Source organism: Zingiber officinale, chromosome 5B (assembly GCF_018446385.1).
Source record: "Zingiber officinale cultivar Zhangliang chromosome 5B, Zo_v1.1, whole genome shotgun sequence".
Lineage (NCBI taxonomy): Eukaryota > Viridiplantae > Streptophyta > Magnoliopsida > Zingiberales > Zingiberaceae > Zingiber > Zingiber officinale.
Genome location: NC_055995.1, coordinates 45,225,868 through 45,238,973, shown reverse-complemented (window position 1 = coordinate 45,238,973; position 13,106 = coordinate 45,225,868).

The window sequence follows — 13,106 nt, the reverse complement described above, 5'->3', positions numbered from 1 at the left end:
TTAACCAAGTGTGATAGGAGTGAATATTGTAAGAGGAGAGATGGGAATTATAATTAAAGGAAAGAAAGGAGAGAAATTAAGAGAAAGAAAAGAGAGAAACTCAAGAAGCATTTCTCTAGCATATTCTTTCTCATTAAGAGGAGAAGTAAATGAGGAGGATGAATCAAGTCAAGTTTTCCTCCCCTCACTTTAGTATAAATAGGCATGGAGGGGGGGCTTCATCCTCAACTCACTCTCCTCCTCTCCTCCATTTGTGCCGAGCACTCTCCCTCCCTCTTTCCTCTTGTTGCCGAGAGCAACAACTCTCCCCCTTCTTTCTTTCTTTTGTTGCCGAGCAACACAAGAGGAAGAAGCCTCCTCTTCTTCCTCCTCCTCTCCACCAAAAGACCTAGCCACTTCTTCCTCCATTGGTGCCGAGCAAAGCAAGCAAGGAAGAAAGGTCCACAAGCAAGTTCTCAACTCTAGGAAACTTAAGCAAAGAATGTAAGCTTCCCCTCACCTGCGGTACAAGGCTTTCATGTGATTTTCGGATTCTTTTTCTATGCCTTGAAAGAAAGTTTTCCCCTATGTTTTTATACATATATGATGCATGATCAGAGGTGTATGTAACCCTAGAATTTCAATCAAAAATATTGTAAATAGGTTAGGAAAATTATTGTCTAACCAAACTAGTGCAAGGTTCCCTCTATGAAATGCTAAGGACCTTCCTATGGTTTTCTTGCTTGGAAGTTGATTGGAACCAAAAGAACCCCACTCTCATGTTTCGGCCAAGAAAGAATTTAGGGTTAGGAGGACCTTGAATTTAAAATAACTATGCTTATATGACATGATATAAAGTTCTTAAGAGTTGTATACTTGTATGTTGAAAGAAACTCATGAACCTTACTCTTAATATTTCGGCCATGGTAAGGTGATGGTTTAGAGAAGCTTAAACAAAATTCTAATATGCTCAATGACCTCTGTGATATTATGTTATGAAAGATGATTAATACTCTCATGTTTAATTGGAATGTAGAAAATTAGTTACATGATTTATGACATGTAAGATCACAAGAGTCCTAGCTTGTTTATGATCCAACTTTGTGTATGATGTTCTTAGTAAATCTTGCTATGAAATTTACTTAGGTTTCCCATGCTTTAGGCCACTTAAAGGAAGTTTATATTCTATGAATTTCGGCCAAGTAAGGTTTAAAGGACCTAGAGGCCTTGGAAATGAAACCTAAGGGGTTAAAAGTACTTCTTATGAAAACTTGATAATGTGTGAATGTGATACATGTTTGTATGACCTAAATGAATCATTATGTGTTCGGCCATGAAGGGATAGATGCCCTAGAAACCCTAGAACAAAAATTAAATATGTCTATGCCATGCTGTATGAAAATGATATGATAATAAGTTAGAATGCATGATTGCTTTAGTTACGAAATGATATGCATAATGAAGTTATATTATGAAATATGCCATGATGTGTTATAGCATAGAAAATGCTATACATAATGAAAAGAAATGAAGTCATGTTATGATATGTGATAGCATAGAAAATGCTATACATAATGAAAAGAAATGAAAAGAATAAATGCATGAAAGATTGTTAAGGACATGATATGATAGTTATGCATGATAAGTTATTTTATGGTTTGTACCAAGGGTGGGCTCCGTAAACGCCCCGGGGTCGATGGAGTAAGACTCGGGCCTCGTCAGTAATGGGCCTTTGAGTGCCCTAGGTCGATGGAGTAAGACTCGGGCCTAGTATGTATGCATGGTAGGGCTCAAGACTTGCTACCTTGGACCTATACATGTATGTGGTACAAACCGATCCCAAATGATGATGATATTAATTTCAAGTACTATACATAATGAAAAGAAATGAAAAGAATAAATGCATGAAAGATTGTTAAGGACATGATATGATAGTTATGCATGATAAGTTATTTTTATGGTTTGTACCAAGGGTGGGCTCCGTAAACGCCCCGGGGTCGATGGAGTAAGACTCGGGCCTTGTCAGTAATGGGCCTTTGAGTGCCCTAGGTCGATGGAGTAAGACTCGGGCCTAGTATGTATGCATGGTAGGGCTCAAGACTTGCTACCTTGGACCTACGCATTATGTATGTGGTACAAACCGGGATCCCAAATGATGATGATATTAATTTCAAGTACTATTAAGTATAAGTTTTCAAATTCACGATGCATTGCCTACATTCATATGTGCTTTAATTATATGATGATATGATATAATGTCATGTGATATTATGATATGAATATGATGCCCTTATATGTCTTATGCTTGTGATTTATTTGTTTTATGATATGATATTATGCTTCTATGAAATGATATGTGAATAAGAAATATGCATGATATGTTTGAATAGAATGATATGTTATGTTATGATTGGTTGAGACGATGATATGTTGATCCATTCTTGATATACGATGATTCTCGGTTTTAGTGAGTAGGAAAGGAACTTACTGAGCCATGAGTGCTCATAGCTTACTTTCCTTGTACCGCAGATAAAAGAGAAAGCTGGTTGAACAACGGAGCAGCAGGAGGAGCAGATAGTGATGTGTGTGGTGGTGGCTCGGCTAGGACGATTCGGACAAATTAATATTTTTAGTTATAAGTTCAATATATGCACATTTGAACAAATCAGAATATGTGATATTATGCTTAATAAATTAAATTCTTTAAAGTTTTTATTCTTCCGCTGTTATAGTAAAACATGTACGTAAGTAGTATAAGAACGTAGCGCCGCCTTTGGTTGGGTAAGAAGGGCGGGCGTTACATTATATGAAGTGGTATAAAAAGGGGAATCCTCTCTGTTGGCAAGGTAAGTTCACAAGTTCACATTATCGTGCACACTGATAACCCTAATTTTCTCAGCTACTGTTCATCTTCTTCTTCCTTCATCCATACTGATAGAGATCACTGACTTGAGCATCGGAGGGCCTAGCCAGGGATTCCCACCCCGGTCTTAGGTCACTGACAATAGTGTTGGTTGGTTTCTTGTGCGCAGGAGGTCTTGGAAGCTTCGGATCTGGGTTTCCTCTCTTCAGATTTGGTTTTTTTCTTCATCATCGGGTCTTCGTACGAGGAAATCTCTGGTAATTCTACTTTTTTCCGATCTGCTTTGGGTTTCTCGGATTGGTATTCGGCAAACATTATTCTTCATCAGCATGACATTATCCTTCATCCGCACGACATTATCCTTCATCAGCACGAGGGGTTTCTTTCTTCCGGATCTCCGTCTTGTCCAGCTTCTCAGACAGAATCAATGTGCAAAAACCACAACCGCATAGTTGTCATCAAGTAATAAAATTTATAAAGTCGATCCCATGAGGATTGAATTTTAAATGCTAGTTGGTTCTACACTTTGAATTTAGGTAGACAAAATAGATAGATGTATGTTTTGAGATTTTTGAACTTAAATGTGAAAGTAAAGCAAGTAAATTGAGGAAGTTCTTAGTTTAGAAGATGTAATAGGTCAAAGGTTTCATTGTAAGGATGGATGTTGTGTTACGAATTGGCTCGTTCCAAGTCCTCTTCTTGTATGTTTTGCGGATTGTCTAAATATCTACCAATTGCACAATCGTGACGGTATTAGAGTGCTTCCCATGTCGCTACCAAGAATGACATCAAGGAAGAAGCAACTTAGAGACTACGGGTTTTCGTTAGAGTGCATCCTATCACAAGGTCTCCTCAGGATATACGTCTCTAAATTAGGCGGTCACCCGCAGCATATGATTAGAGCCATTAGGTAAAGTGATAGACTTATCCATACATAGAATCATCTCCCTTTGGATATTATGTTTTATATAGAAGGATAGTTATCTTAGATACCAACTCCAAACAAGTATCCTAAGGACATGCCAAGCTATATCAAACACACACTCAAAAGAAGCGATTTATGCATATGATCAATGAAAATTCAGGTTCACGCACAATCCCGATATAGACACACAAGAATGTATCCAATTCAAAATTAAGATCTATGCATGCATGAATACAATCTAAATATATAAATTCATGTTTGTAAGGGAAAGCCTCTATGCAAGCATTTCATCAAACAGGAATAAGTGCATATAAGCTTCACAAACTAGGAAATAAGTAATTCCATAGAGTTTACATCATCCACGCAGTACAATTACATCCTACATCCTAGAAAGATAAAATATACTCCATAATAGTTAGAAATACAATCTAAAGACTCATAATAATAGAATTACAAGAAAAGGAGGAGGAAATCTTATCCTTTGATGTCTAGTGAAGCTCTTGGATGCGCATCTTGGCATGCCGACGATGATGGAGCAAAGCAGAGCACCTCGAATTACCCATATGATGCCTCTAGATACAAGGATTTGACCTAGATGGTCTCATCCACCAAACTTCCTCCCTATGGAGGAGATAAAGTGCCCTCTTATAGAGGTTGGCACGGGGTGGTCGTGCCTCTAGGCATAGCCTGGACATGATTTGAGCATCTGGTTGTGCCATTTGGCATGACCAGAGCCAATCAAACGTGGCCACAAATGGTTGGTTGTGCCAAATAGCACGCCCCATTCTCTGCTATTGGCTTCTTGGTCATGCTATAAGGCATAACCAGAGCTAGTTTGGCTCTGTCCACACGACCAAGCCATGTGGTTTGACACGACCAAAGCAGAGCAACTTTGCTTTGTTGCTTCTTAGCCGTGCCAATTAGCACAACCCCTTCTTCAGATCTATACTTTGAAGTTCACAGTCATTCCTCAAAGCATGACTAAGTTGAATTTGGCTTTGGAAAATGGCATGGAAAGCTTTTGAAGTGCTCTGGGATACGACTTCTCCCTCTTCTTGTATATTTCTTCTCTCTGGGCATGGCATTTGGCATGGCCATATCTTCTTTGCTTCCTTGGCCATGCCTTTGCACACGACCACCATCTGAATCTTCTTCTAGCCATGCATCAAGGAATGACCAAGCCCAGTTTGGTTCTAAAATGATATGGGACTCAAATCCTTGCTTCATTTGATCTTCATTTGCGTCTTTATAATTCTTTTCTGCTCCAAACTACTCCTGAAAGTTAAAATAAGCAACTATGCAGATCTCTAGATATAAAGAAGTAATTATACAGAAATATGATAGAAAAGGGTGTAAAAGCATAGATCATAACAAAATGAATACAAAAAGATGTGCATTAGACGATATAAAATAACATATATAATCTACGCACATCACACCCCCAGATTTAAACCTTTACTTATCCTCAAGCAACCTCTGCAATCTAGATTCATGAGCTAAAATGAGTATCCCTTGTGAGTCTATCCATTTCTTATCAAACTAGTGAAACTAATTTGCATAATTACAATGATCTATAAGAAAGCATTCGATTGTTCTCAAACAAAATTCTACAATCTAGAAACATGTATAAGAGTAAGTGCATAATAATCCTTGATGAATCAATTTTAACTCTATCAAACAATTTCAATAATGAGCATGATCATAAATGGATTTAACTTAGCTTAAGAATATGTCCTCCGTGTTCAGTACAAAATGTGGCCTAAATCTCTCAAGTAACAATTCTAAATCTTAGTCAAGTTATCATGGAATCATCTTTTCCTATTATTCCCAACAGTAAACACTGCTTGATTCATCTTTCCTAACTCTACCCAAGGTCTAAAGAATTTGCTTAATAACAAGAGAAATCTAGTGTTTGTTTTCCCAGTAACCTAATTCGGTCTTAAATGGGCAAACAACTAGTTTCTACTCATGACAACAACTTTTTCAATCCTTTATTTGATATATTTTTTAATTTTTTATTGCACAATTGTAATGATGCAAATTTGTAGGATTTTCATTTTTCCAAATGAGCTTTAATGTTTTGAGCATCAATCTAATAGCCAAGATGTAGTTAAGAAATCACCATGGGAATTCAAGTACTTATCAAGTCTAGTGAATCATGGCTAATTTCATAAATTTAAACTATCAAAATAAGGCATAGTGTATAGAGATCCTTAAGCTAAACTAAAATTAAATCATTTTAATGAAATCCAATTGCTCATGTCCTACTATTGAAGATAAAAAAAAAGTAGATCACTAAGCATACTAGCACTAACAACCTAACAACATGAATCTAAACAATGATCGTATGAAAATTTTTGTTATCAAACAATTGCTACGCTCATTTTGTTCCACTATAGATAGAAAAATAGATCACTAGATATACTAGTAATAGGAAATGTAGCTCCTGACCCTAGATAATAAATGTGCTAGATGTTTACTTTTGGATAAGTCAGTAGTAATAGTGTGGATAATGCAACTCAAAATGCCTCAAAACTTGGAAGAAAACAAAATGCAACTAGACTAAGAAAACAAACTGCAAAGTTAAATTACAACTGAATAAGAAAACAAGAAAACCACCCCAAACTTAGACACTTCATTATCCTTAATGAAAATTAACTTAGGGGGTGGTTGATGGATGGGATGTGGGAAATGAACAGGTCTACCACTCGTTGAAGATGGACCACCCAGAGGAGGTCTACTCTCCGGTGACCCAAGGAGATATCTAGGGACTCTAAGAATATGTCCAATATTTTCATAATACTGGTATAATACAGGCAGCTACTGATCCATGATATCCATTGAGTCCATAAATTCATTCATTCTCCCTTGGTGAGTGTAATAGTCTCACACAAAACAGGATACTCTACTATAAAAATTATCCATCTTTTGAAACTGGTCTTGTAAATATTTGAATTGATCATGAGTGAAGCCACAGTGATCCTCGAACATCTTATGAGAGATGTTACTTCTCATAAAGAGAGTTCAATGATGTACAAAAATCAAAGAAATCAAAGCTAGAAGGCCCAATACTACCATATGCAAATGAATGTCTAGCTGGGTTAGAAAATCCGACTAGGGCGGGCCTCTAGGTTAGGGATACTCGTGATGCTCTTTAGGGGATGTGGAGGAACCGAGAATTGGATCCTTTAATAATCCAATTGTTGGGGTTCAAAATTGTTGTGCACTTGGGATTTGGCAAAGGGACAGGAAATCCTTCCCTTCAAGGAAAGCTGAATCCATTTTCATCCCGACAAATCATTTTCTTTGTAATGCACGTGTCTATGTCTATTTTAATATTTCCATGTAAAGTGTCTAGACTTGTAATGTCTAACTCAAGTTTCCTAGAAATGATTGTAATGAATCCACTAAACACAATTGTTCCCGAAGTTTCCTTACCTGCTCTCTACATAGTATGTAAAAAATGAAACCCTCCATCAAATTCTACTCTATGAATCATGACCCAAAAAGAGTAAAGCTCTACCTTTCTTACCACACTGTCACTCTCACCTCTACCATAGATAATCTTGCTTATAACACAGTGGAGATATCGAAAGATAGGGTTCTACATTTGAGAGTCTTTCGACCTAGATAGGTCATGGACTCATGTAAACCAGTGATTCAACTCCAAAAGGAATTTGCATTGTATCTAGAATCAAACTTACGAGGTACCCCTGTAAGTAAACCAAAATAATTATTAAACTCATATAGAGTCCAAAGCTAATCATGATTCATTAATCTAAAGCTAATTTTCCCATCATGATCATCATCATAGGTGAAATCAAACTCTAAGGAACTTAAAAAATTCAAGAACAAGGTGAGGATAGGTTGGTTCGCTAGTGTACATCAATTCATTCCATTTAATATTACCAACCAACTAATCCACATCATCTCTTATTCCCAAGCAGTCCATGGTTGTACTATCCATGTAGCGAGTAAAAACTAATTTACAGCTAAACAGATTATCAAATCAAAAATTTAGCTCTTCATTTTTAAGTAAGACGCCGAATTCATTAGTTTTACCTTCATCATGAGCTGGACTCTTTCCTTTTCCCTTTGTAGGTGCCTTCTCCTTCATGGGTGCTTTTCCTTTTTCCTTGTCTTTCCTTGAATCATCCCCTCCGCTAGATCCACCCAACCTATGAATATGTTTCATGACGTTAGACATATCCAAGATCGGGAAGATTTATTTGTAGATTAAGAAGTTTGATCTAATGAAGAAAAGGTAAGGAGAAAAGAGAAAAGAATATATCTAGATTTTTGAATGGATATAAGGAAGAATTTATTCGAGATCTACTCTTTATTTGAAAGAGAAAGAGGAAATTTTGAGGGTGGAGAGAGTAGATCTTGTCTAGCAGAAAGAGGTTTTCAAAGTGGAAGGAGTTTGGGGGAAAGAAGAAGGTGAATAGTGGCAAGAAGTAGGTATGGGATGATTGTCGTGCCATAGGGCACAACCACAACTAGGTTTATAACCCAGGAGTGTGTTATTAGCATAGACCGTGCCAAGATGGCATGGCCAGCTTGAACTTCCCCCATTGGTAGCCATGCCTTTTGGCACTGACAGAGGATGAATGGTATTGTTTCTCTCCCGTGCCCATGCCAAATGGAACGGTAAGTTTCCTTTATTTCTTGTTACCCGTGCCTAATATCACGGGCAGAGCTAAAATGGCTCTGTTATGATCTCTTAACCCATGCCTTAGGGCATGGATTTTTGTTTCCAATGGCCCGTGCCAAATGGCAATAGAGCTATCTCTAGTAGAGACTTCCCGTGCCAATTGGCATGGGCATGGCTTTTTTTCCTTCTAAGGCCACACCAAATGGCACGACCAAGTCCAAAAAACTACAAAATACAAAGATGATACTATTATGCTCCATAAAATAGAAAATAATGAAACAAAAGAGAAGAAAACTCTTGGAGTGTCTCCCAAGGAGTGCTTGTTTTAGGTCCCAAGCTTGTCCTTTGACACGACTCAACTGGGGGCCTTGGCCTTGAAGGAAGGTGCTCCCCTTCACAGCATGCTGTGTCAGAAGGATGATGAAGCCAAACTTGATTGTTTCCTACCAAAATTACATCTTACTTCCCCGGACTAACTGTTATGTCCGGGGGTTGAGTCAGGTGATACAAAGATTGTTCTTGCTTATCTTCTCCAAATCTACAATTATCTAAAATTAATATCAAAGTACTTGAAGAAGAATTTTAAATTAATTCAAAAGAAGGATACTGTGGAGTTGGGGATAGGTTAAAGATAAGCTCTTCTTTGCCAACTTTCAGTGATAGCTTGTGATTCTTCAAGTCTATATTCGCTCCAGTTGTGGTGAGGAAAGGCCTTCCAATAATTATAGTGATCTTTGGGTCCTATTATATATCCAGGATCATAAAATCTGTAGGGATGATAAAATTCCCTATCTCTACCTTCATGTCTTCAACTATGCCCAGTGGATATTTGTAGGTGGAATCAGCTAGTTGAAGTGTGATGGTAGTTATCTTTAGATCACTTAAACCCAGCCTCTTGCAGATAGAAAATTGCATAAGACTGATGCTAACTCCCAGGTCACAAAAGACTCTGTCAATAATAGTATCTTTGATTTTACATCGTATTGAAAAATTTCCTGGATCATAAAGCTTAGGAGGTAAAGCGTTCAAAAGCAATGCACTAACATCCTCCATTAAAGCCACTATCCCCAACCCATCCTTCTTTCTCTTGTTTAAAAGTATGTCTCTAATGAACTTAGCAAATTTGACATTTGATGCACGACATCCAATAATGGCATGTCAATACAAATCTCCTTGATCTTCTCTAAAATTTTTCAAACTCTTCATCTTTTTACGCTCTGAGCATTATTTGAGGAAATGGAATTGTTTGAAGTTTAGTTGATGGTGAGAGCTCTCCAACCTTGATGATAATCTTCTCTTCGTTCTTATCTTGCTCTGGATGTAAGGAAGAAGTAGACGACTCTTCAGTAAGGTTAATTTCATATTCAATTATAGTAGTCACTTGGGGATTATCTGTAGGGATCTAGTGCACTAAACACGCAAAAAGCACAATGGAAAATTTATTAGATCCTCTCTAGAAGATCCATGTAAAGGAGAAAAACACATATACTAAGTTTGATGAGATTTATACCTTTGTTGCAGACCCTTCGCAATCCCGATAGTAAGTTTTCTTTGGATTCATATCTCAGCATGATCAAGTGGTGGCGCCTCTATGGTATCCACACGAACAAGTTTTGGCCGTCACACAAACTCATGATTTGAAGAAGAACCAACTTTATGGTGCTAGCCACTTAGAAGGTTCAACAAAGCGTAAAAATTTGCCCAAGAGGAAGAAGAGGAGGAAGAAGGAGAAGATGAAGAGTCCCTCTTTTCATCATCACGAAAAATTCAATCAAAAATCTATTTATATTCATCCAATGAATACCAAGGGTTTTTATCTATATGTATTTCTCTTAATGGGTTGGATTATTATATTAGATTAACCATTAATCCAATAACCCAATAAGTTTAACCAATTAATCCAATAACCCAATGAGTTTAACCCATTAATCCAATGTGTCTTATTCAGATTGGACTCAATCTAATGAGTGGATTCATTTGAGTCTAACTCAATGAGTAGCCCAAAAAGCCTTATCATCTCATAATTGACTCTTAGGGATAAATACTAATATTCTCCAAGGTCCGTCCTCTTCTTATGTCAATGACCACGTAATGATCCACTGGGTTAAGTTCAAGTTTGGTAAACCAAATGACTCATCTCCAAACCAACATGTTCTGGCTAATAAGCTCATAACGTTAGCGTGTATCTAAAACTACTTTAGATACATAAGCAATGACCGTTATCTAGCAAGGCATCATTAGTACCAAGTGACAAGAATGTCGATATCCGACTTAACTTTGTGTCTATTATCTTGTATGACTTGGTCCTTCTATCCATGATAACTACATTGATCAATAAGCATAGACCATGTCACCCTCTTATCAATATGTGTTTCTTGATCTCTAAGTAGACACACTCAAAACAAATAAGTTCAATATCTCATATTGATTCATTTGAGCATGACCATGCATTTTTGTGTTCTATTAATAAAGGGGCCCATATATATCATTTTTGTCATATGGAAGGAATAAATCTCATCTACATCACTACACCCCTTCGCATAACTCATTGCATACCCAGTGATTGACTTTATAGTCCACCCTTTACTGTGTGACGTTTGATACCAAAGTACACAACCCCATATGTAGGGAGCCATAGTGACTTTAGGTATAAGGACTATTCATACTATTAGAAATTATCCCTAAGTGTCAATCATGAGATGATTAGGCTTTTTGGATTAATCATTGAGTTAGACTCAAATGAACCCACTCATTGGATTAAGTGTAATCCATATTAGACTCATTGAGTTAAACTCAAATAGATCCAATTGTTGGATTGAGTCAAATTGCATGGGATCAATATAATGGGTTAGTCTCATTGGGTGAAGTTGAGTTCACCAAGGAAGTTGAATGGTCAAAATTCAACCATTGGATTGAATGGTTGATTTTAAGCCATTAGATTAGAAGATGAAAGGGTGGAGACTCTTGGTATTCCATGGGATGGCTATAAATATCATTTGGATGATATTTTTTATAAGATTTTCATCACTTGAGAAGGTGAAAGGTCTATTTGCTTCTTCTTCTTCCTCCTTTCTTTGCTTGGCCGAACACACCCCTTGAGGTTGCTAGCACAACCTTTGTGTGTTCTTCTCCATCTTGTTGAGTTTGTGAGACAAACGAAGACAAAGCTTGTTTGTGTGGATACCGTAGAGGCGCGAACAATTGATCGTGCTGTGATCCGAGCTGTCGGGAGATCGTGAGCATGCTTCAAAGGTATAACTCTATCATGTCTTTAGATCTAACTTAGTATAAGATTATGTTTCCCTTTGCATGGATCTTCTGGAGGAAATAGGTTTTTCCGCTGCGCGTTTGCGTATTTAAGCAACCTATTCCCTAACACATACCAATAGTCATATGAGAATATTTATGACACCCATATAATGATCCATGAAATATTCTCATTGTGAGTCATTCAGTATATTTTCTCTAATATATATACCCATGTGTCAACCAAATATCACATATCCATAACTGTGAGATTAAGTCATCCTTGACTTACATGCTAGTCTCAATGCATTAATATTGTCCATGCATATTAATGCATGACAAGGAATAGTTAAGAGTAGTGTTCTATGTATATCTACAATATCTCACTATCAATTCAACCAATTAATATGTTGTAGATTAGAACCTCCTACTCTAGAACATTATTATACTTATTCATTCGGTACTGAATTGAAGTAAATATAATAACCAACTTTACCTTTATTAATAATGAAATATGATACAAAATGAGTCATTTACAATCATCTCATAATTGGTACTAGGGCTAATACTAACAATCTTCTTATGTCATTCAGATCAATAGTAAAATATCTAATATCCATTGAACTAGTGTAACCATCATGCTTTCTCTTTGCTAAAGCATTGGTTGAAGGATCCACAATGTTAGCATCGGTCAATATTCAGCATAGTCTTACATCTCACATATCAGCTGATCTCACGAATGAGATGGAAGCACTAGTATATCTAACACAGCACCATCATTTAAGTAAAATAGATACCCGCACTGCAGGAGTCATCCTTATCAATTTGGAAGCTAGCATATGTAATCCTTTATAGTGAGCTATTCATCACCTCCATAGATCAAGAAATAATATTGAGTTCTTCTCAAGTACTTAATAATATTCTTGACTGTGGCAAGTGATCTTCACCTAAATCTGTCTGGTATTTGCTCGTCATGATTAACGTATGTAAGGAACTAGGGCGCTAAACACGTGAAAGCGCAGCGGAAAACATCTAGTTCCTTTCCAATAGATCCATGCGAAAGGAAAGGTATATACTAAGTTATAGTAGAATTTCATATGTGATATAGAAATTGCATGACAAGTTTATTATGATTTGCATGATTATAAGCAAATTTCGGCCAAGAGGTTTTTAGCGAAACCATCATGGCGTTGTGGCTCATACTTAGTTGTTTAAATCATAGTAAATTTTGACATAATAGATTGAGAATGTTATATGACATGGTGCATGGTTATGGCCCTTAAACCCCAATGTGATTGGATGTGTGTGTTGTAATTCATAATACGACCTGCATGTCATGCCTCTTCTCTTTTATTCTAGTAATAAATTTAGACTACAGCGAATGTAACTCGAGTTTCTCTTTAGACTTTGTAATGTACTAATTAGAGAAGAATAAGTCT